The sequence below is a fragment of the Pipistrellus kuhlii genome, unplaced genomic scaffold (genome assembly GCF_014108245.1).
Source record: "Pipistrellus kuhlii isolate mPipKuh1 unplaced genomic scaffold, mPipKuh1.p scaffold_m20_p_8, whole genome shotgun sequence".
In the NCBI taxonomy this organism is placed as follows: Eukaryota; Metazoa; Chordata; class Mammalia; order Chiroptera; family Vespertilionidae; genus Pipistrellus; species Pipistrellus kuhlii.
In genome coordinates this window covers 38,040,985-38,067,458 of record NW_023425584.1, presented here as the reverse complement: position 1 = coordinate 38,067,458, position 26,474 = coordinate 38,040,985, and the positions used below count along the sequence as shown (strand labels likewise).

Here is a 26,474-nt window from a genome sequence, read left to right as displayed (position 1 = left end):
AGGAATAAGAGAAGAGAAGAGAAGAGAAGAGAAGAGAAGAGAAGAGAAGAGAAGAGAAGAGAAGAGAAGAGAAGAGAAGAGAAGAGAAGGGAAAAGAACAGAAGGGAAAAGAACAGAAGGGAAAAGAACAGAAGAGAGGTAGTAGGAGAGGGGAAGAAAGAGTAGAAGAGGGAAGAGGAGAAGAGATGAGTATGATCTGAGTAACCCTTTGATGGCTAAAAAATGTCTAGGTATTCTTTGGACTAATCCAGTCCCATAACCTTATAAAAAGGATAATATTATTTATAAATTTAATCAACTAATTTCCTAATTCTCCAATTTCTACATCTAGAAAAATACAGCTCCCTGAGACATGTTCATTTGAAGCAGGAAGAGTTAGAAGGCCACTCTGATATTCAGTTTCTTAACCTGATCAGAACTGACTTTACAATCACCAGGGTAAAAAAGTCAGTTCAGAGACAAAGCCAGACTCTAGTCCAAAGACCTGCTATAAATAGAGCCTGAACCCTGCTCTTGCCAGGAAAATTAGAGGCTTAAATCAGGGTTAATCTCTCCATAATGGTGAGGAACTGGCATTGTCTCTCAAGAAGGATAAGCAAGTGGATTGTTTCAGCTCAAGAAGGGAGTCAGGAGCAGTTTCAAGGGTCATAGCCAACAGAGTGCTTTCTTAAAGTCCTTAGAGTGAGTATATTCCCTCAGTGGTCCATAAATAAGCATCATGGTTGCCCTAGCTGGTTTGGCTCAATGAATAGAGTGTCAGTCTGTAGACTGAAGGATCCCGGATTTAATTCCAGTAAAGGGCACATGCCTGGGCTGCAGGCTCCATCCCCAGTTGGGGGCATGCAAGAGGCAGCCGACCAATGATTTGCTCTCATCCTTGATGTTTCTCTCTCTTTCTCTCCCTCTCCCTTCCTCTCTGAAATCAATAAAAATATATTTAAAAATAAATAAGCACCATAGTTTTGTTTTGGTTATAGAAACTATAAGACATTCCAGAGACTCAGATGAAATGTACACTTAGCCTTAGACACACATTCTCAACCTCTGATGTACATATGAATTCCTCAATGAGGAGCTCCCAGAACCCAGCCCTCAGAGTTGATGAATTCAAATACCTTACTTCATTTCATCCTCATGTGTAATCTCTGGGAAAGATGTTGTTTTCTTTCCCATTTTATAAATGAAGAAACTGAAACTGAAGGTTGAGTAGCTTTGCCAAGTTACTCCTTTAATGCATGGGAAGGCTGGTCTTATATGCAGGGCATCCGATGCCAGATCTTGTGTTGTATTGACTCTGTGAACACCACCCTGTCCACTTTCAGGAGGCTTCTGTAATTCAGAAGGAAAGGATTTACTTTAAAATATGGCTTATTTGGGGGAACATCCGCACTGTTTAAAGATGGTATGGTAGTTACCCAAGCAAATGGGAACTTGTTTTTTAAAATTCTATATAACATTTCAAAGAAAGTAAAATTACCACCACCACCACCACCCCCCAAAAAAAGTGTGAGAATTATTCCTCCAGGGCACATAACTATTTATAGAACTACTACAACTTTTAAAACAAAGTTATTGTATGGTGACATCTATTCAATTAAAAAAGAGAGAAAGAGAATTCCCCTGACCTCTTCAGGTTTATGGTTTGATTAGTCAATCCAAAGTAAGCATTTGGGCATTGTTGTGCAACAGCTCCATTCTATATTCCAAAACATTTATGTGGTTTAACACACTTGAGCTATATTTACTTATGGTAGTTAGCTTTATAATCAGTTTAAGGTAATCCAGCCAGCAGTCTAATTAGATTTTTTGAGAACTCCCAAACCCCTCCAGCCTCCTCTTAAATGTCTGTTTCTGTTATCCCTCCTCTCCTTCAATCTCAACATTTTCATCCCTATCCAAATGGACTCTAGCAATTGACCATCTTATTTCACTTCATCAGCTTCTTTAATATGACTTCTAATCTCCCTTCTAATGTGAATAAGCATTCTTCATGCTTTCTTCACACACTTCTCACGCTGTCTTATATTCCCAAACCTTTATTTAATAACCGCTCCTCATTTCAGGTGAAGAACATCTGATTTCCCCATCTGATTTCCATCTGCCATCCCTCCTTATGGCTGTTCACAGACCTGAAGGATCCTCCCCAGTTGCTTTAGAACCAGGCTCTGTATCTTCCTCCACACCCACTCTTCCACCATTGTCTTTGGCTTTTCCTCTACACTTGAAACACTCCATCATCTTTGGGAAGATCCATACTTACTGATGACTCTGATATGGGCCTCCTTCCTCTTCAATCCCAGAAAACACTGTCTTCATTCCAACTCAGCCTCCTTTCAATATAGTCAAATCTTAACTTTTTAAATTATATAATAGAGGCCCAGTGCATGAAATTTGTGCACTGGGGGGGAGGTAGGGTACTCAGCCTGGCTTGCACTCTCTTGCAGTCCAGGCCCCTCGGGGGATGTCCAACTGCCAGCTTAGGCCCAATCCTGGTCCAATGTTCAGATAATTCACTACCTTCCTATGGAAATGCACTCACACCAAATGCACAAATGTACATACATATCTTTACAACTCCTTGATCTCTACAGTTTGAAACTTCCATCCCAAACCATCCTCTCTCCCTCTCTTTCCTATTTCTATAGTAACGCTATCCACCTATGCAAACCTGCACCAGCTCTTGTTGAAAGTTTCACAATAACTTTGTTAGTGGTCTGTTCACCATCAGTCTCTTCCTACTTAACTTTGCAAGTTTCATCTTCCTAAAAACATCCCAGATCATTCCTGTTCAATAGCCTGTCATAGACCCCACAAGCTTATTGAATGGAGCAGACTCCCTAGCTTGGCAATCACAGCCCTGCATATATGACCAAAGTCACTATTTTTTTCTTTTTTTTTATTTGCTGTCCTTTATTTGTTAGTTACAAAAATATCATTTTTTACTGTACTCAAACTTGGAAGTAGAAGCTCTCAGACAGGTCAATCTACATCTCTTGGTAATCTGTTCCTGCATTTTTCTTTGACCTCCTTCATTCTCTTAGCCAGAAATTTGAGCATATTCTTCGGCCTCTTCCTTATTTTTCTTAGTACATTCTTTCTTAAGAGCAATATGCTTACATTTGTGTTGCAAGACATGTGGAGGAACAAGACACTCTCTTGGGTGTTTTAGTCCTACCTTCTTCTTTTAGAGGCTTTCTCAAAACGTATTTGCCAACATCATCTTCTTCAGAGAGATTGAAGTTTGTGGATTCTGCTAGCTCTTTTGGGCCCCAGGTGATGAGGCACAGTGGTATGAGGGAGACCAGGAATATCTTTCTCCCTTTGTTTACAATGACCAAGTTGAGAACTCTTGAGATTGTATTCACAATGCAACCCCAAACAGATTTGAATTTTCTCTCTCCAGTTCTCCTTGGTCAAAAAAAGGAGTGCCCCTTACTTAGCAGCAGGCAGACTCTGCCTGGGTGAAGACACCCTGCTTCATGGGAAAACCTTGTCATTCCCACCACTGATTTGGACCACATAACCTTTCCATCCTTCTTCCAGAGCGTCAGCAGCAACTTCTGTGGCCATACGCTCCTCATAAAAGTTACAAAATTTTTGTTCATTGTCCACTTCAATGAGTTTCTGGCAGCCAGTGACTGTGAAGAGGTGTTGAGCTTCATCCTGAAGCAAACAACAGCCTCTGAGATGCCACCGAAAAGAGACTATTATATTTCTTAATCCCTTTTTCCTCCCAGATCACCATTCATGCACATTTGTTTGTGCATTTCCTTTGGCCTATAAAGGTTTCATCCCCAACTAAAACTACTGAAATCTGACCAACATTCAAAGTTCTGCTCAAATCTTTTTGGAAAGCCTTCCCTGATCCTCTGAATTGAACTTGGTTGTTCTTTTTCTAGTGCTTTATTAGGTTTTTTGTTTGTTTGTTTTGTTTTTGCTAATTCTCACCCACGAATATTTTTCCATTGAAATTTTAAGGAGAGTGGAAGGAAGGCAGAGAGACACACAGAGAAAAACTTTGATGTGAAAGAGAGACATTGATTGGTTGCCTCCCTCAGGGCTAGGGATCAAACCTGCAATCCAGGTATGTACCCTTGACTGGAATTGAACCTTAGGCCTCAGTCCTTAGGCCAACACTCTATCCACTGAGCCAAACTGGCTAGGGCATCAATAGGTTTATCTTTATGACTCTTATTTTATTCTATTGTAATTAATGACTTATATATCTGACTTCTCTACCATGTAATAAGCTCATTAAAAAAGGTATCAGGGATCATGTCTTCTTAATTTTCATATCCCAAAGAAAACCAACATTTTTGTACATAAAAAAGGTCATCTATAAATATCTGTTCAATTTATGTGTGTATCTTTAAGAAATTGCACACTGGAATTTAGTATTTTTTGAAACTGCTTATTATAATCATTTGTCTACATAGACAAAATGTAGCTTTCAGGTCTTCTTGGTGACACATCTCTTAGTAATTGACAGAAAGGCTTAGAACACAGATATTTATCATAGCTGCGAAATGTCTTCCCCCGCCTTTTTTGGCCTCTCCCTCAAATCATAGTGATGGCTGAGCTGATGGATGAAATGATGAACTCAGAGAATAATTATTGTAACCTTTCCTCGTTAAAAAGACAAGAAAGTGTTTCTCACTCTGAAGAGCCCAGTGTATGAGAGAGAAAAATGAATCACTTCAGAAAGAGCAATGGCAGGGATAATTGGTCAAGGCTTCAAAATGCTTTGTAAAACCCACCGTGGATTTTCAATCCTTGTAGCTCACAGGTCCCAGGAGGTACATGGTGTAGCAAAAGAAGTTGGACTTATCCCAGGTCAGCCATCCATAGGCTATGAGATACTGTTAATGTCACCCCTCACTTTTGGCCTCAATTTCCCCATTTATAAATAAGGAAGTGCTCAAAAAACAAAATGATGGGACACATCAAAGAGACACAGAAACCAACTAAAAGAGCTCCCAAAGGCCTCCTCCCAAAGAGCTCCTGATGTCCTCTTTTACCCCTGTTGGTTCCTTCTAGCCCACCCCTGTCCCCACCTGATTGTCTGTGTCCATAGGTTATGCATACAAGTTCTTTGGTTGATCTCTTCCCCACATCCACCTGCACCTTCCCTCTGAGATTCCACAGTCTGTTTCATAAAGCTGGAACAATTTAAGCAATAAAATAAATAACAAAATATTGGATTTTATTCTAAAGTATAAAATAAATGCCTGAGTCTATACTCATGCAAATAAAAGATTAAATAAATGAGAAGAGCTCAATCTCCCTTTCAGAAGAATTTGAAATAATTTATGTAGATAATCTGCCCTCCTCCAAGAAGTAGAACTTAACTTTCTATCCCTTTTCCCCCTTCAGAGTAGGCTGGACATAATCACTGGTTTCCAATGAGAAGAACATGGGGAGAGAAAAAAAAAAAAAAAAAGTAGCTTTACAGTGGAGAAACCTCATTACTCTGACCAGATGCTCAAGATTAACAACAACATGATGAGTCATGTTGATAGTATGTACATAACCTTAATATGATGTAATGAAAATGGCACTACATCTCTGTGGTCTTCCTCCCCCAAATCCATGACCTCTGTCTAACACAAGAAAAACATTGAAGAAATTCAAATTGAGGAACAGTCTGTAAAAAAAAAAAAAAAAAAAAGACAAGAAAACTCTGAGAAACTGTCACAACACCAGAGGAGGCTAGGGAAATATGATTAAATGTAATGTGATGTCCTAGATGGGATCCCAGAACAAATAAAAGGACATAGAGAAAAACTCTGAATAAAGTATTAAGTTTAGTTAATAATAATAAACCAATGTTTATTTCTAACTCATGACAACTGTGCCTAGTGCTGTAGGATGTTAACAATAGAAGAAGCTTTATGAGGAGTATATGCACTCTCTCTGTACTATCTTTGCAACTTTTCTGGAATTCTAAAACTATTATAAAATTGTAAAATTCTTCTTAAAATAATAGACTAGTTAAGATTCTAAGGAAAGCCCCACTATAAAGAATTATGTGGTTCCAACCATTTAAAAAACAACACTTAAAAAAACACACTTTAGAAAAGACGTATTTTATACACTTTCTACATAAAGTAATAAAAAGCCTAGTGTCCATCTATCTGGACACCCTTTTCTAGTATAACTGCAAGTTAGTTGTACCATAACATTTGATTGACCTACTTAGAATTTTTGTTCTTCCAATTATTCATTAAACTTATAAACTAAATTAATGAATGTTCTTACATGTCTTGGCAAAACAAATTAATACTATCTGAACAAATTAATAACCTTGGCTCCTAATTCCTGATATTTTGACAGGTTATACTTTCAGTTTCTAAAACCGAAACACAGGGTAATCTTTAGGTAGGGTTCTGTTCTATCAGTACACATGAAGTTATTCTTAATAAGTGTTAGACAAATGCCCCAGAAGAAGAGCAGACCTCATCATACCTTCTTATCAAAACAATGAGAAGCTGGCCCAGTGCTCCAGTAAGAGACTTAGATGGAAATATGAAACATACATCCTCAAAATAAGGAAGCAACTCATTCACTCAACACTTTTCTTAACACCTGAGCTAAGAGTACAGAAATGACATTGAAGGGTTTCCATTCTTACTTCAAGGGCAAAATAGCAACATGTTGTTAAACAGGAGGTTTAAGAGATGCTAAAGAGATGAAACTGAGTTCTTAAAATATTCAAATGAGCATTCAACTAGCACATCAGAAGGATGAGTAGTAGGAGTAAATACGTATTTCTTGAATAAGCACGGATCACGTGTCTCCCAGTGATTGTCTCTTCTGGGCCCAGTAGAAGATGCAGAAATGAATAAGACACAGCCCATGCAATCAAAGCACTTACTGTCTGGTAACTAGAATAAGGGAAGTACACCATTTGTGGTAAGCACAAAGTAGAAGTTAATATGTGCCCCAAGAAAAGTACAAAGTGTTCCTGGAGATTAAAGAGGAAGACATTGAATCTAATTAAGGAAAGGAGAGAAGATGGCATCTTTAGATAGGTTTCAATTGTGATACCAACTAGACAGGTTTGGATGGTGGTATGTTATGCAGGCAAAGAGAGAGCCTCAGCAAAATCACTCCAGTTTTCCTGTTTACCTGGGATATATGTAAATAAGCCTTGCAAAATGTGTCTTAAAAAGGAACCAAGATAGATGCTCAGTCTGGTGGAGAGACTGGGATCAGAAGCATGGTATTTAAGTGTTCTTAATGCATCACCCCTCAGACTGCTTATTATATGTTAGGGGGCAAAAAGGAACTCTGTTGTGAAGAAACCAAACATTTTAATCAGTAATCATTATTAACTTGACCAATGAGGAGCAGATGGCTATCATGTGGCTCTAGATACCATACCCTGAGAAAGACATGACCTTTCCTTTGTTACTTTTTAGCCAAACATCTAATCATAAGGAAATCTGAATCGAGTCATGAAGAAACATGAAGAAACATCACACAAACCCAAACAGATGAATCTACTCTATACCTAAAAAGCCAGCGACAGGAATGCCATAACAACCAGAACAACTGGTCGCTATGAAGCCTACTGCGGCCAGCGAACTGGCCTATCAGGGAGCTGGGCTGGCCAACCTCCCACGGCCCCTGCCCTTGACTGATCTCACCCCGATAGGCCCACTCCACCCCAAAGGGGGTGGGCCAGCTGGCCAACCTCCTGCAGCCCTGCCCCCTGCCCAGCCCCTCCCCCACCCAGATCAGTCCCCCCACCCCATCAGGAGCAGGGCCAGCTGCCAACTGCCTGAGGCCCCTCCCTCTGGCCAGCTCTTCCCCCAATGGGCCCCCACCACCCTATCAGCCCGCAACCCCTCTCCTCAGTCAGCTCCACTCCCGATTGCCCTCCCACACACTCCAATCACGTACAGGGCTAACCAGCCAGCCACCCATGGCCTCTCCCCCAGGCTGCTGGCCCCTGATAAGCCCCCTCACTCCATTCAGGGGCGGGCTGGCTGGCCCACCATCCACAGCACCCCCCGGCTACCCCCCCAATCAACTCCCACCACCCCAATTGGCCTATCGCCCCTCCCCCCAGCCAGCGCCACCCCCAATTGGCCACACACACACCAATTGGGGGTGGGGCTGGCTGGCAAACCTCCCACAGCCTCTCTCCCACCCACTGACTCCCAATTGGCCCACCCATCCCAATTGGGGATGGGGCCCACCAGCCAATAGCCCTCGGCCTCTCCCCCAAACTGGCCTGGCACTGATTGGGCCCTGATCAGAGTGGGCTGGCTGGCCAGCCAACCTCCCACCATCTTCTCCTCCTGACAGGCCTGGCCCCAATCTGCCCCGATTTGGGCTGGGGCAGCTGGACCCTACCCATGCACAAATGAGTGCACTGGGTCTCTAGCAACATATAAACTGCTTGGTTAAAAAAAAAAAAAAGAAAAAGAAAAAAAAAGTGTACTTTGACTATAAATATGTCTGAGGTGCTTGGACATCAAAGCATGGAAGAATAATTTTGTATGAAATGATAACTATGTCAGGATTAAGCCAACTTGAGTAATTGATTCTAAACAAGGAACACTATTGACTTCAGCATTAGAAACTGGTTTGTAGAAGAGCATGGGACTTTGTGAAAACCCTGTTTCCGTCTTGAAGTATCCACACACTAAGGGGTGTCTTTGTTGAGAACTGTAAAATCTGTGGACACACATGAAATGTAAGCACTTAAATTCTTACTAATATACACTACTGAACAAAGGAAACGTTTTCAAAAAGATATCTAGCACAATGAAACATCCAGGGGTCATAGGAATGATCTACATCTTGGGTTTTTTAATTGGTTTCATGTGTACAGTCATTTGCTGAAATTCAAACTGCTCATTTAAGAGCTGTATGTTTTATTCCACGAAAGGTATATATCTCAAAATATGCTGTAGAAAGTATACAAAATTGGGCATCAGCAGACCTACTCTGTCACTAATTTGTTCTGTGAGTAAGTCACTGAGACACCGTCTCCTCATCTGAAAAGCAAGGGGATTGTGTTCAATGACCTCTAAATTACCCACCAGCTTTAAGATTCTAATTGAAAAAAAAATTTAAGTGGCATGAACTAGTGGAAATTAATAACCCAACTTAGGACTTTGACAATTACTTGGCAGGTGGGATTCTCAGGTGATGCACCCAGAACCAGAGTGGAGGAAGCCCAATTCCAGGGTGCATTACCTAGAATCACCCTCTCACAACCCAGGACCCCTCAGGGGATGTCAGAGAGCTGGTAGGCCAGCCCGAGAGATCCCACCTGTGCATTAATCCATGCACTGGGCCTCTAGTATATACATAAAACACTTAGAACAGAGCCTGGCACCTAGAAGCTTCAACTATTACTGATAAACTATTGACTATTTCATAATAAAATATCTGTATCTACTTCTTCTAATACAGTTGAAAAGTAAGTAATTTAAATACTCTAACTCAAAGTCACTCAAAACACTACAATAAATCAAAGGCACTCAGGGAAAAATATGTCTTTTGGAATATTTGATCATTGATCTTGAGCCAAAAGGGTTCTTCAATTTCATCCCATCCACCTCATAGATGAGAGAAATCAGGCCCACCAAAGTTATGTTGCCAACATTTCTGGTTTTCATTTAATACTAGAGGCCAGTTGTAGGAAGATTCCTGCAAGAATAGGGTTTCGCCGAGACCGGTTTGGCTCAATGGATAGAGAGTCGGCTTGGGGACTGAAGGGCCCGGGTTCGATTCCGGTCAAGGGCATGTACCTTGGTTGCGGGCATATCCCCCAGTGGGGGGTGTGCAAGAGGCAGCTGATCGATGACTCTCTCTCATCGATGTTTCTAACTATCTCTCTCCCTTCCTCTCTGTGCAAAATCAATAAAATATATTTAAAAAAAAAAAAAAAAAAGAATAGGGTTTCATTGGGTCTATTTCTACAAGACTAGGGCTTCCTGCAGCCGTATCTGCTGTCCCACCTAATTCCCTCCCTTCTCCGCCACCCTGCTTGCTTCTCTGCAGCTTCACTCCCTTCTGCAGCGCTTGGCTTCCTTCTATGCTGTCTTCAATCTTCGCTCTGCACCTGTAAATTAACTGCCATCTTGGTTTGGTTAATTTGCATACTCATTCCTGATTGGTTAGTGGGCGTGGATTGTTGGCATAGCAGAGTACAGTTAATTTTCATGTTTCTCTTTTATTAGATAGGATGGGAAGTATAAATGCGTGGGGAAGGGGTGAAAAATAAAATTCAAGAGAGACATGTCCCGCCTTGTCTCAGGTCTGTCCCATCACCAGGCTGTCACAGTACCTAAGAACACAAGGACAGCAGGAAGCAGACGTGTCACACTACACAGCTTGATGAATGACTAGGGTTTCATGTGAGAGGGTGCCATATGCTTGCTCTGTTATTCATTCTGCATTTACTCTGTCAAACATTTTCATTTCCTAATGCAGAATCTTTTAATGAAGAAAAAAAGCCTGTCTTGTTGGATTTGGATTTGTTTATTTAATTTTGGTGACACAGACTAAACTTTCAACTGACACGAGGCAGAATAAAGTACTACATTTTCCTCCAATCAATTTTTCACCTTTACACAGTGATAAGAGCCTGTGCCAAAGGTTCTTGATTCTGTCTACATGAAAGAACTATAACTGACACCCACTTAGTCTACAAGTCATCAGCCTTAAATAATAAAAATGTGAGGACCCTGACGAGGTTTGTGCAGTTCCTAGCTCTGCAGGGGATGAATGCTCCCTCTTCTGGGGTTGACCCTGCACTCACAGGTGATCCATTTGCTTCCATGACAACCCACCTTGCAGAGAGTGCACTCATGTAATTCCCTCCTAGATATCAGAGAGACAAAGGGAGTGGGGAGAAAGGTCTGGATTTGCCCTTTAGCCAGACTCAAGCATATTTCCCTAGCCTTCTTGGCTGACACCATATCAACACGTTTTCAAGAGCAACAGCTGACCTCGGGTATGAGAGTGAACTATGGCCCTTGTGGTGTGATTTAAAGATCCCTTTGCCCCAAATTTCCCCACACTCTCCTTTAAAACCACCTGGTATTCTTTAGCTTAACAAGCACTGTCTTAAAATGTAAAGTCCATGGGATAGTTTGTTAATGAAGTCACCAGTCAGTAGTTGCCATGATGGCCTGAGTTCATTTAATCTGTTCCCTTCTTTCTACCAGCTGGCTGAAACCACCAAATCTGGAAGATAAAGAGTTACCAGGTTATGATTTATTGTTATTATTCTATTTTATCTTTGACACAAGAAAAAAGTTAAAAGGGAGCATGGGACACTGCCTTGGAAGGGGGCAGTGTCAAGTAGAAAGTGAGTACAGGAAGACAGCAGAAGGGCCCTGGTGCTCAGTGTGAGAGGGACCCAGCATACTTCAGGGAATACTATTCAGATCTGGGCAATGGCCTAGAGTTGCATAAACTCTGCTTAACTTTCAAATTAATACCACTGGAATTAATGAGGGAGCAATCTTTCAGTGCATAAACAATTAAAAATAACCCAATAAGGCCAGCTGGTATGGCTCAGTGGTTGCATGTCCACATATGAACCATGAGGTCATGATTTGATTCCCCGTCAGAGAACATTCCTAGGTTGCAGGCTCGATCCCCAATGTGGGGGATGCAGGAGGCAGCCAATCAATCATTGTCTCTCATCATTGATGATTTTATTTCTCTCTCCCTCTCCCTTCGTCTCTGAAATCAATAAAAATATATATTTTTAAATAACCCAATAACCACATTTAAAAAAGCATAAGGAGCCGGGACCGGTTTGGCTCAATGGATAGAGCGTCGGCTTGGGGACTGAAGGGTCCCGGGTTCGATTCCGGTCAAGGGCATGTACTTTGTTGTGGGCATATCCCCGGTAGGGGGTGTGCAAGAGGCAGCTGATCGATGACTCTCTCTCATCGATGTTTCTAACTCTCTATCTCTCTCCCTTCCTCTCTGTATAAAATCAATAAAATATATTTAAAAAAATAAAAGCATAAGGAAAAACTCTAAACACACATACATACACACACACACACACACACACACACACACACACACTGATGTCCATAATTGTAATTTCAGTTAGAACAGAATTCCAAACCTGCAAGTGACACAGAGAAAATAACCTCACCTATCTATTTTTCCCTCTTCATGTATACAAATTAAAGGCTGTGGTATGTTGGCTTTGGGTGGGGAAGATCCTTCCACAGTGGCCTGCTCCGCTGCCCTGTGCTTATATGTCATTGAGCCATGGCCACAGCCACTCGGAGTGAGAGGACAGGACCCACAGCTATCAGTCTCCTAAGGATGGAACTGCTGGCCAACTCTCTTATAAAGTGGGCTAAACAAATGTGTGACCCAGCAGCTATAAATTGGCTTCAAATAAACTACTGCTTGCCAAATTTGCATAGATTGTAAAAATCAGCAAGGTATCTTTTTAAACCAAGCTGTCCCTCGGAATTCAATTTCAATAGGTCTGGAAAAAGGCCAGAAAATTATGTTTTTAACCAGCACTTTAGATAATTTTTGTAATCAGGCAAGTTTTATAAACACCAAGATAAGAAATCTGCAATTTCAGAAAGAAAACTAGGAAAAGGGAGAGGCCAGAGGGCGTTGTTTCTCTCCCCTGAGTTGAGTTTCAGAATGCACATTCCTAACCCTTTTGAAGGATAAGGTAGATTATTACTTCAGGCCCATCCATTGCCTATCTTGAACTTTCCATGATGTCAACAGAACACAGTCAGTCAAGATAAGGAGGGAATTATTTAGCTCTTCTGTGTAAAGGCCTATTAATACCCACAGACTCACTACATACAACGAAAATCTACTGTCACACATCTATTCTCCCATGTGCTGATGGTCAAGTCATAGCCATCCCTCCCGTCCAACACCCCCCCCCACACACACACACACCCCAAAAAAACCTCAACATTATAAGGAACAGCCATAGTTCTGAGATAATAGACTAAAGCTGTTTACTGCAGCAAGTCAAATTGTGGGTGCTACTAAGAGTTGGTGGTGTGAAGTACAAGTGTCAAATGGAATATAACTTTTCACAAGAATTCCTTCATCAATTGGACAAATACATGCAAAAAAAAATGAAACTAGACCACCAACTTACACCATACACAAAAATAAAGTCAAAATGGATAAAGGACTTAAACATAAGATGGGAACCATAAAAATACTAAAGGAATCTACAGGTAGCAAAATCTCAGACATATACCGAAGCAATTTCTTCACTGATACTGCTCCTAGGGCAATGGAAACTAAAGAGGAAATAAACAAATGGGACTACATCAAAATAAAAAGCTTTTGTACAACAAAAGAAACTATCAACAAAACAACAAGAAAGCTCACTGTGTGGGAGAACATATTTGCCAATATTATCACCAATAAGGGTTTAATCTCCAACATTTACAAGGATCTCATACAACTTAACAAAAGGAAGATAAACAACCCAATCAAAAAATGGGCAATGGATCTAAATAGATACTTTTCAAAAGAAGATAGAAGAAAGGCCCAGAGGCATATGAAAACATGCTCAAAGTCACTAATCATCCAAGAGATGCAAATCAAAACCGCAATGAAGTATCATCTCACATCTGTCAGAATGGCTGTCATCAACAAATCAACAAATGACAAGTGCTGGCAAGGATGCAGAGAAAAAGGAGCCCTCGTGCACTGCTGGTGGGAATGCAGACTGGTGCAGCCACTGTGGAGAACAGTATGGAGTTTCCTCAAAAACCTGAAAATGGAACTCCCATTTGACCCAGTGATCCCACTTCTATGAATATATCTCAAGAAACTAGAAACACGAATCAGAAAGGATATATGCACCCCTATGTTCATAGCAGCACAATTCACCATAGTTAAGATTTAGAAACAGCCTAAGTGCCCATCAGCAGATGAGTGGATTAAAAAACTGTGGTACATCTATATAATGGAATACTATGCTGTGGTTAAAAAAAAATAAAAAATAAAATAAAGAAGGAATTCTTACCATTTGCAACAGCATGGATGGAACTGGAGAGCATTATGCTAAGTGAAATAAGTCAGTCAGAGAAAAATAAATACCACATGATCTCATTCACTTATGGAATATGATGAGCAACATAAATTGATTAACAAAAACAGATCCAGAGACAGAGATGCATCAATCGGATCGTCAAAACTCAGAGGGAAGGTAGGGGAGGGTGGGGTTAAGGGGAAGAGATCAACTAAAGGATTTGTATGCTTGCTTATAAGCCTGACCAATGGACACAGACATCAGGCGGGTGAGGGCATGAGTGGGTGTGATGAGGGGAGGATAATGAGGGATAAGGGCACATATGTAATACCTTAATCGATAAAGAAATTAAAAAATAAATAAATATAAAAAAATGAAGAAAAAAAGAATTCCTCTACCACAGAACTGCCTCAGAAACCCCATCTGTAGCTGCCAAAATACATAGCCTAGGTGTGAAAGAGAACATAGGAAGATAAAAATAGCAATTATCTGGAATGACAGAATTATAAGTGCAGTTTTTGTAAATTTATTTTCTTTACTATTATTTTAATATAGATTTGATAAATAAGAAATTAACAACTATTGATGCATTACTATTTACCCATCATTTTGTCAAAAAGCAAATTAAAATATCCCTTAATAACAGCTGAGTCAGTTTACTAATTACTTCTGTTAATAAAGATATTGTATTCCATCAACATATTTCTTTGTCATAAACTTCATTTTCAGACAGAAATAATGTAGGCATTAATAGTCATATCCCAACATCAGAACAAGTACTTTATACAGTAAGAAAACATAATTAAATGTTCATTAAAATAACACTGGAAATTCTGAAAAACATAAACTATACAGCAGAAGTCTCTGAAGCAGAAGGAAGAGAGAGGTTAAAGTTGAGGAGGTGAGGATGAAAGAGAGAGGAGTGGACAGGACCTGCAGCACAGGAATACACTGTGCACTGGTGGCCATCTTTGCCGCCATCTTGGCTGCCTGAGGCTGGGTACCTGGGCCTCCAGAAAGTGTAATTTGCTTAGTTCTAGACACCTTCTCCCAGGAGAGCAGGGCTCTTGGTCACAAGTGTATGGGCCTCATGATACTTTCATCCTTTGATAAAGATAGAATGGGGAGAGTTATGGCCAAGGGGATCCTAGGCTCCAGAAAGGAGAGTCTGGGGTACCTGTGAATAAGTAGGAAAAACTAGTATCAGAGTGAGAGGCTGGAGACCAGCCCTGTGACAGTGGGGAGAATCATGGTCAAGAGCAATAAATGGCAGAGATAGGAAAATATATAGACTCCAAAAAAGAAACCGGCTGCTCAAGATAGACAACAGACAACAGTTTGCCTGAGGGTCCTCGATAAGGCTGCTCTCAGGCAGGTGTGGCCGAGCTCACGCTGTCCTGTCTGGCGTGCTCATGAGGACTTTCCTGTTCTATCACAGTGACTAAAGGACCTTTGCCTCCAGAGCTTTGTTTATGTACTTGTGACTATGCAAGACAAAGACAAGTGCTTGAGTCCAGGCCAATAGGAAAAAGTGAACTTACACACCTCTCCCAAAGTTTAAAAATATATTTGAAATTCGTATTACATCCCAAGGTGTTTTATTTTGTTATTGTTTTTACTTGACTTTCAAAGAAAGGGCAGGAATCCTAAATGACAACTTTTCTGTCTGTCTCCGAACTGTTTTGCCAAGTAGAAATGGCCCAAAAAAACTGTTTACAACTCTCACTTGACTATTCCTATTATAGAAAAATAGTGAAAATGGTTATGAGGACTTTGTTTTTTAACATATTTTTATTGATTTCAGAAAGGAAGGGAAAGGGAAGAGAGAGATAAAAATATCAGTGATGAAAGAGAATCATTGATTGGCTGCCTCCTGCACATCCCCTACTGAGGATCAAGCCAGCAACCTGGACATGTGCCCCCAACTGGAATCAACCCACGACCCCTCAGTCCACAGGCCGATGCTCTATCCACTGAGCCAAACGAGCTAGGACTAAGACTTTAAATAAAACTTTCATTACATGTAAAGGAAGTAGTACAATCTATATACTAAACTGCTGAACAATTTCTGAATTAAGTTATATAAAGTAAAGAAGCATCCAAGATAAAGCTGAAACACACCCTTCCAAATGGTGATCTGCCATCCCCAAATAAAAATAAAAAAAATTGTCATGAACCGAAGGAGGACTTGTATGCATGCATATAAGCATAACCAATGGACGCAAAACTCTGGGGGGTGAGGGCATGTACGGGAGTGGGAGGGGGGCGCAATGGTAATATATGTACACATATAATACCTTAATAAAAATAATGGGGGGGAAATTGTCATGAAAGCCAGTCCTGGGCAAAGCAGGATCCTGGCAAAAGGCACCTTACCCATTTCCTCCTTTAAATATCCACAGCAGGGCTGTACTGAGCATTCTACACTGCAGTGCTTCCTTGGTCACTAAGTAGCTCCCATTTCTCTCCCTCTCTCTCTCTCTCTCTTTCTCTCTCTCCCTCTCTCTCTCTCTCTCTCTCTCTCTCTCTCTCTCTCTCTCTTCCTTTTGCCTCTCTGCATGACTGTTTCATTTTAAGCTAGGCTCAGGAGGATACTTGAAGAAACCTAAATTCAAGCTTTCCCAATGATGTCTATCACCCACGTTTATCATGTGTCAGAAAGGCATTGCTTTGCCAGATATTCAGCAATCTATGTAAAATGAGTCCAATCCAGTTCCTGACAACTGATGACCAGGGCACAGATGACCTGTACTGGGGACAGCTCTGGGTTCAGAGTATCCCCATGATATTCTGTGTGTAGCAAGACAAGCCAGAACAGAGAGACCCCAAACCTGTGAACAGACAGCAGTCAGAAGCAAAGATGGTGATGGAGAAGGGTTTCAAAACAAGCAACTGGTTTGGGGGATTCACAAGAGGCAAAAGGAAGATGATCTGGAAGGGAAACAGCTGGGGCTTGGTCATAGGACATGGGAAGACCAACCACCTGTCAGGGAAGTGAGCCATATTACATCCTTTCAAGAATTTGTGGTGACTTGAATGAATAAATACACATACATGCTTAAAATTACTTATGGGATAAGAACTCTAATTTAGAAATGATAAGATTAGATATCTAGTTTCACGTTTACCCCCTTATAAGTTGTGTGACCTTAGGCAAATCACTCCGTGTATTTCAGCAGCTCTAAATGAAGACAATACCTGTCTTACCTGTTGCACAAGATTGTAAGAACCTGATAAAAGGACATGTGTGAAAGCAGTTCGTGAAGTCTTGACTAAGTGCTCTAGCACTGTGACACAGGCTTCTCCTCTGTTGTACCCTATGGAGGGAGATGGGGAAGCACCTGGGCTCAGGAACTATCAGACTCCATGCAGCTTTTAAAAGCCCCCTCCTGCCAGCTTCTAATGCCCTGCTGCCTCACCCGCGCCACAAACACACTGAGCATCGTGCCTCTCGTCTGACAGTATTTTCGATTATTCCACTGTCAACAAGATATTTGATCACTGTATTGTAAGTTGAAACTGGAAGCCTAGAGACCGCACGGCCCACAGATATGTTCTCTTTAGCCTACAGTGTGGCCTACACAGCGCACCCCCCTCAAATTACATATATCCTCTTCATTTTTTGACACTTAAAATTCAGAAAATGTCCATAAAAAAATTAGTTTTCTAGCTTCTCTTAAAAAATTCAAAGATCTAGCAACACTGGGTCCCAATTACCGCAAGGCAACAATCACTACAGGGAGCATCAGAATCACGGAGAGAGACTATTAAAACAGGCTGCAGAACCCTACCCACCAGAGTTTCTGACTCAGTAAGTCTGGGATGGGCTGAAAACCTGCATTTCTAACACATTTTCCGGTGATTCTGGTGCTGATGGTCCATGATCCTGTTCAATAGGGATGCACACTATCATTTGTCATGCTCTCCCCTGAACTCCACCTCCTACTGTCAGTGATACAGTCTTTCCTGTCCTTTATCATAGTTATTCTGTTGTTTTTCTTATACATGCAAAGCCATTAAATATGCCTGGTCTCCTAGACACCTGAGTTAGCCACTTCTGCTATTTGAGGGCAAGAACTCTGCCTTCCTTCTTCATCCCCTTTTCCCTCTCCTCCACCTCCATCTCTCTCCATCTCTCTTGTATATAAACATCCCACACAGTATCTTATACTTAGCATCCCAATATGTTAGCTGGCTTGAATCCCTGCATAAAGTCTGAACCCTTCAAAGGCCTGAGCTTGAAGGACAGCAAGACTTTTAAGCTAAGAACTGCTGGTTTAATCTCCTTCCCCTTGTCTCTTGGATCCAGAATTAAGAGGTCTGTGCTGCCTTAAATGTCAAGTGGGAGGAAAAGAAGAAGGCAGATCATTATACAGGGTCAGGCATAAATTCTCCTGTGGCCCACCTCTTCTACTTAGCTTCTCAGCCTCAGTACTTACCATCTAGGAATACTAACAAATGAACAATCAACAAACTACCTGGTTTACTAACTGGTTTTGTGATCACCAGTTTGAGGGCAGGGCACAGGCCTCGTTAATTCTAGGTTCCTTCTAACGTTCTTTTCGATGAGCCCATTAATGAAGTCTTGGAACAAATGCTGTGCACATTTTGAAATCCACCCAAATGCAGGCCAAACTCTTTTCCCTAGGGTCCACCCCCACCCACGCATGCGCTGTCTTAGAGTCTTGGACCCGAGCCATGGTTTGTGTAAAATAAACTCAAATTTAATTTCCACTGAGAGTTTAAGTGTTTCTCTTCTGAATAATGAAACATGGGCAGTTCATTCCAGAGACTCTGTAAAGGATTCTAGTCTTTAAAGCCAAAAAAGTTTATCCTTCTTGATGGGCTGACAGTAAATCAAAAGAGTTTGTTTTGCCAAAAGGAGTACCAAGGTAATTTGTGAAGGCCTGATCTGTTAAATTACATATTCTTGAAAGGTGACCAAAAAGGAAAAAAATTCTAAATTAACTGTTAAGAGACCAACCTGCTTTGTCAAAAAGTGGCCTCAGAGCGGTATTACTATCAGTTCCATTTTATGGAAAAGGGCCCTGAGGTTTGGAACAACCTTATCTGGATTATACACCATCAAAGACAGAGTCAAATCCACTTTCAAACCCACAACCTCCCCATTACCAATTTATCTTCACCATCCACAGTTCTTGTACCAAGTGCATATCTTCTGTCTAAACTGCCTCTAAAAAAATTTTAAGAACCCAGAGGCTGAAGATGACCCAAAACTCAAAACATAAAATAGAAACCCTCATGGTGATTGCTTCTTAAAACCAGGAGAAACTGAAAATTAGCACATTTCAAGTAAAGCAAAGACATGCAAGTGACAAATGACACCCAGGCCAGAATGGCTTTGCTTTAATGTAATAGCAAATCCCAAGAAAGAGCAATCCTCAGGAGAGTGGGAAGAAGCAGCAAATGTAAAAGGGCTTTAGGCAAAAGTTATCAAAGCCCATCAAACACCCTCCAAGAGGAGTGGTGGCTAGCTGTCCAAACCTTAATGAAGAGAGCTGCCTAAACCTATCTATTCCAGGAATCCCAAAAGCCTTGAAGGGATAGACCAACAGATTTACCACAAAAAAATCTAAGCATTTATATAAAGAAAAGGATCCCTTTAAAAAAGTGAAAGGTGAATGAATACACATATCAGGAAAAGGGTTAACATTGCTACTACTATAAACATTCCTCCCCAAAAATGATCAAAGACAAATCCCAATAGAAAAAAAAATAAACAGGAGAGGAAATAAATGAACAAATCATGGAGAAGGAAATGCAAATATCTCAAAAACATAGGAAAATTCTTAACTTCACCTGTAGTCAGGAAACATGCAAATCAAATCAAAATTGCACTGTTTTTACCGACCACAGTGGAAAATAAACAAATACCTAAAAATATCAGTATCCTGCGGACTAGTGAGGGTATAGGAAAATATCAGTACCATCCCACATTTCTTGGTCTGTAAGAATGTTACATACTCCTTGGAACATAATCTGGCCATGTATAATAAAATAAGCATGCCCTCTGATCTTCAACCCCACTTTGGAGAATTTCATATTGAGGCATTTTAAGTAATGGGAAAAACAAAAAACAACAAAAAAGAACCCTCAACATTTATTGATAGAATGATTGAATAAATTCTAGATAACCAAATAAATGTGCAGTTATTTAAAAGAACAAAAATAACATTATTTGGGAGATATTAATAGGCAGTGGCTAGCTAGCACTGTGGACTTGAGAGCCACATGGCCCATGTTCACACTACTGCTTCATAGTTTATCACATCTCAGTTCCTTGTCCACCTAATGGGGCTAAAAGTACCCTCATATGGTAGCTGTGGAGTAAATTAGATAAATCCTGACATCTAGCAGATACTGGAATGATGTCCATGATATTGTTTTTGGGTGATGGGGGTAAGAATGAGGAGAACTGTACACATTGTGTAGCACAGGTCTATTTTAGTTAAAAGTATATATATATTTTAAACCACAATGTGTATGTATATGTGTGGTGATGAGTGGAAAGGAGGAAGTTTTAACTTTTTGTTTGTACATCTCGGAGTTCTTAGGCTTACCACAAAGAACATGCATTTCATTTATAAGAATAATCCAATAATTTTTTGGAAGTGGGGTGGGTGAGGGTTCAAAATATTTTTTTTAAATGTCTATGAGGAAATAGAATGAAAATACAAATTCAAAGAGAAAAAAATAATAATATAAAATTTCTGTAAAAATGGATGATTATAGTTTTCATTTCTCTGAAATTTCATGAAATGCATTGTTAATTGGCATAATCCTTTTTATTTTAAAATATTCATATTTAAATTACAACAGAAATTATATCTTTTGCAACTAAACTTAGGACAAAAAAATTTTACATGCCGACAGAAATTATTTTAGAAAGGTATGTCAGCAAAAATGTATGAAGACCATTGCCTTAACTCTTTCAGCTTTACCCCATGAGATACGGTTATCCCCCATGGGTAAGAAGTCAGCAGTCAATTGAGATAGTCTTGCTCCCATCTTCATAAGAACACTTCTCTAATACTGATTTCATCTTTTGAGGGATCTCCTGGGGCCCCTGATAAAATAGATTTTGTCCCCAGAATGCCCTGAATGGGTCAGAATAGTACACCAATCAACTCGGCTCTAATGCTATTTGAAACCCAAGGCAATATATAATTCACAACCTGCCCTATTGCCATCTCAAATTATGTCCCACTACCATATTCAATATAATCAGAAGTTCTAAAAGAAGATCAAATGATAACATAAAAATACTCTAAAAATTAAGAGCCAAAAAGATTGCCTCAATATGATTATGAATCACTCCCGACATGAATTAGCCAGAGAGAAATGAAAAGTTGAGATTAAATTATCTTGTTCTAGAGCCCAAAGTAATCAGTACCAACTTTTGTGTTAAAGTCCACATTTATAATGTCCAACATTGAACTCTCTTGCTCTTGTGAATTAAAGTTCAAATAAGAGGTTTTGTCACTCCCTGGCAGTGAACTTAGCTCCTAATACTGAAGCTTCCCTTCCCCCAGAGGATCTATCTTTTAAGCTTATTCCAGGCCTCCCTTGGCATGGGCAGGCCCCTGTGAAACTTGTGGTATGAAGCAGCAGAGCCAAAAGCACACTTAGTGTGTGGTGCTGGCTCCCATGAGAAAGGGTATAAGAAGAAAGTGGATTGCACGTGCCAGACTTACACATCAGGAAACTTGCAAGTAGCACTGGAATAAAGTATCAGTGTTATGTGAGTGACACCTCCTCCATACTTCAAGAAACATATGATGTGGGAAAGAAGTGCTTTCCCCTAAAATTGGGAAATGTAACAGAATTACAAGAAACAGTCGCTCTTATTTGAGAAATATTTATTGAGCTCAAGTTTCTGAGCTAGATTTGCTAGGAGATTCAGAGCTGGATGCTGCCTAACAACCCAACCACTAACATTTATAGCATATCCATATATGTTTACGTGACATATTTTAGTTTTTTTTTGTTTTGTTTTTTTGTTATAACAGTGCTTTACTTCAGGTACCACTTTTGTATCAGTATAGATAAGGCTTTGTTTGCTACCAAACACCTCCGTGACTTAGAACAGCAAAGATGTATTTCTCATTCATATATGTTAGCCAAAGGCCCTTTTCTGCTTTGTCCTGACTCTATGACCCTACCTGATGGAAACAGCCACTATCTGAGACATTGTTGTTACTGTAGACTAAACAGGGCCACAAATTCTGTCAGTTTTCTCCCCAATTCTCATCAAAAGGTGGAGTTTATGCCCCTTCTCCTGAAACTGAGCTGGCCCTGTGACTGCTTTAACCAATAGAATGTGTTATTTCCCTGCCCAAGACCTACAAAAACCGGGAAGTTTTTGCTCTTGCATTTTTGAGAGTCCTAAGCCACATGTAAGAAACCAGGCTACTCTGCTGGAGAAGCCAATGTGAAGTGAGGCCCTGGAATAGCACTTGGCCATTCTAGCATCCCTGTTCTCCAGCCCCAGACAATTCCTGGCTGGAACTACATGAGAGACCCCAAGCAAAATTAGGCAACTGTCCATGAACCCATTCAACTTGGGTTTTGTATACCATCAGAGACAAAAGTTACTGGTGGGCTTTTGTTTTTTTATTAATCCTCACGAGGATATTTTTCCCTATCGATTTTCAGAGTGGAAGAGAGATATAGTGAAGGAAACATCGTTGTGACAGATATATATCAATTGGTTGCCTGCCCCAACCTGGGCCAGGGATCGAGCCTGTAGTTGAGTACATGCCTGTGACTGGAATCAAACCGAGACTCTTCAGTCTGCAGGCCCACACTCTATCCACTGAGCCAAACCAGCTAGGACAAATAGTTATTGTTTTAAGTTATTAAATTAGGGTTGGTTTGTTATACAGCAATAGATAACTAAAATATTACATCACTGTGTCAAAGGAAAGAGACCTTGTGAGAAATTGTACACGGGTTCTTAAAGCTTTTGCTTGGAAAGGACAAAGATCGCTTTTACTTCATTGGCCATGCTGAGTTCAAAGGAGGAGGAAAGTGCAAGTCCAGGGAGACATGCACATGAGGAGGAAAAGGAGAGTGGAAGAGTCAGAAAAGAAATGGGGCAAAAGGAGCCATTTTAGGACCAAAAGGAGGGTTTCAAGAACAGAATATTCAGGAAGAGCATAAAATAAAAGGCCAAAATTGGTATGGGCAAGGTATTCATAGAAATTTGAAGAAAGAGATCAATGTGGGCCGGTATAGTCAGACATGGGACAGAGGTAGTATCAGAGAAGGAACTGGGAGGTAGCAGAATTTGGATGGTTGGAGAGAGAAGGGTACTCTCAATGAGGAAATAGCATGAGTAAATTCTTGGGATGGGGAATGAATTTAGCAATGCGGGGGAATGGGGGGGTAGTGGTATAAGATTAGTTATTGTAAAGGGAAATATATCCCGGCAATAAAGGGTGTGTCAGGCGTAACAGGAAAAGTGGATTATGTTTACTGTGGAAGGGGAGAGCAGAGAAGCTGTTTGTGGTTTTAATGGAGGCCAGTGAGTGACAACTGAGATTTCTGAGTTCTTTCCTTTAAATACAATAGTTAAGTATCACTGAAGAGAGGTGCCTGAGTAAGGGAAATCAGCATACAAGACTAGTTCTTTCATGTGGGAATTAAGAAGGGGAAGACAGAGTAGGCCACTGGTTGGACAGTAGTCAAAGCAGGACTATCCTATTGGGAGAGATCATTACCTAGGGGAGAAAAAGGAGTCTCTCCCAGACTAGATCAGGAGGCTTAGAATGAGAATAAGTTACTCAGAGGAATAAAAAAATAAAAGAGGAAAGGCTTCAAGTGTGGAGAAACTGAGACAATTATCAAGGGTATAAAAGAAAACATCTAATTTTCTTTTTCTTTTTTTTAATCTTCACCTGAGAATATTTTTCCCTTTGATTTTCTGAGGGGGGAGAAGGAGGAGGAAAAGGAGGGGGGAAATGGAGAGGAGAGAGGGATAAATGGGTGGGAAGAAGAGGGGAGCCAAGAGAGGGGGGGAAGAAGGGGATGTGACAGACTTCTCTCTCATTAATTGATTGCCTCCCTCACATGCCCCCAATCTGAACAGGAGATGGAGCCTGAAACCCAAGTATGGTTGCCCTTAATGGGGAATCAAACCCAAGGCCTTTTGGTGCTCTAACCACTGGGGACACCAGCCAGTATATAAACATTTAATTTTTTACCTCCCATGGCAGATATTTGTTACCTATCCAATATTCCCCACCCTACTTACTTCAATGTAACAATGCTGCTTAATTCCTCTCTTCCCTCCAAACGAATCAAGGAAAAGAAACCTAAAAACTCCTAATTCAGCTCCAACGTAAATCCTGTTTGGTCTAAGCCTGTGGTTCTCAACCAGTACCATCTCTATGGGGAGTGTGTGTGGGGTGAAGGGGAAGTAGGGTTTTTTGTTTTTGTTTTTTGGTGTCAAAATACCTCCGGTACATTACTGGCATGATGCTAAAGGTCCAGCTTCCTGCCTAAGAACTGCCAAAAACCAGGTAAACACTAACCAATCATGGCAGTCCCATGCTCTTTGTCAGTTAACGCTTCAGGGACTAGCTAGCGACTCAGTTCTTGTAAGATATAAGGAGTGGCCTGCTGTAAACGGTGGAGTGGTTTCTTCCTGCCGGTCGATACTGTCCTACTGTATGACACTCAGGACTATTACAGCCATCTCTTCCCGCAAAGCAGCTTCTTCCCAATCTCCCTATTCGCATCACTGGCCTCTCCACTTCCTTTTACCAAGTTCTGAGTCAGTTCTGACCTCTTAACCTTAATCCTAGGATGACCACTCATTCAGATTTGCTTGAGATAACAATGTGATTTTACTTCTGTTCTCCCAGAAGTAAATTAATGCTGCCCTCTTTCACGTCCAAAAATGTTACAGATTGGATGAGTTTAGATTCTAGGGTCACTTACTTATTTCCCAATTGAATCCTGTTCACTCAGCCTCCAGAAAATACCTCTAAAACAGGGATCAGCAAACTATGGCCTGTGGGCTATTTTTACTTTTATACTTCCAAGGAAGGAAAAAATAAATAAAGGGGGGGGGGGGATGTTTACATTTTTAAATGATTGAAAAAAGCCAATAGAATATTTCATGATACCCCATATTATATTGAATTAAAATTTCAGTATCCACAAAGTTGTACTGGACCCTCACCATGCGGATTCCGTTTTCAATATATATATTGAATATACATATATATTCAATATTCCTGTTGGGCCCTTTATAGAAGAGAGAAGCTTGCAGACCCCTGCTCTCTTGCCACCACGGGTTCTGATTTTCCTTACTTGTTACTGGGTTCCCACTCTTCCCCCCACTCCGCTCCTTCACACACCCATACATCTCTCTAGGGAAGTCTTGATCCTGTCGTTTGCCCTTTCATTATCTTCAGTGTCTCCTCCAAAACGCAGTAGGTCAAGCCTGGTTTTCCCAGACTTTGCTCCTCTTCTCTTCTTAAAACCAGAATGAACCACCTGCTGTTTCTCTCACTCCTGCCCCACGTCCCCGCTGCTGGTCCAGGCCTCTCCCGCATCCCGTGGGTCCCTCAGGAAAACTGTGGCTCCTCCCTCCATGCACACTTAGGTGTGGGGTGTGCGTGGGTGCCTCGGCGACACAAAGGAAATTGACCAGGACCGGGGAGACAGACAGCACGTCCGCCGGATTGAGTCTGCGCAAGAGCCGAGGGGCTGGTCATGAGGCTTCGGAGGTGACATTTGAGGCCGTGGAACTGTAAGGACTCGAGAGACTAAAACTCTACAAGGGCCACTTCATCTTACGCACGTGTCACTTCGGGAATAACGACACCTTTAGTCTAAAACCTGAGAGGAAATCCCACAACAGCACCCTGGATCCAAACCACCAGGGAGCGAGCGGCTGCGCGGGCCAGTGCGGAGCGCCGGTGGGTTCCGGGCGCCACACCGCCCGGGTGCGGGCTCCGCGCCCTCTCCGCGCCCGGGAGACAGGCCGGCGCGCCGCCAGGACTCCTGCCTGGGCGGCAGCCCTGTCTGCGAGCCCGCTTCCCGGCTTCCGGGCGGGCGGGCGCGGCAGCGCCCTGGGGAGACAGCGGCCCCTCACCAGTGTGTGCCAGCAGTTACAACGGTCGCGACCTCCCACAAACCACCTCAGAAAGGCGCCCCCCCCCCCGCCGGGCCCCACCTCCGCGGCCGCTTCGGAGCACGTGAAGCTCCCGGGCGGAGCGGCGGCAAACAGGCGGGCACTCGCGGACGCCCGCTCGGACGGGGGAAGGAAGCGTTTCCCGGGCGCACGCGCACAAAGGGAACTGGGCGGGGCGTTCCCTCTCGGAGGGCGAGCGGAGGAATGGGAAGCGCGTGGCGCTCCGGCACCTGCGCACGCACCGCGGCCTCGCCCCGCCCATGCGCGCGCGCGCCGCCCGCGCTACCTATG

At 41.7% G+C, this 26,474-nt stretch overlaps 1 pseudogene; it reads right to left on the bottom strand.

The window, feature by feature from the left end:
* Positions 1–2,908: 2,908 nt before the first annotated feature.
* On the bottom strand, positions 2,909–26,445 carry LOC118711294 (annotated as a pseudogene).
* Between the last annotated feature and the right edge of the window lie 29 nt (positions 26,446–26,474).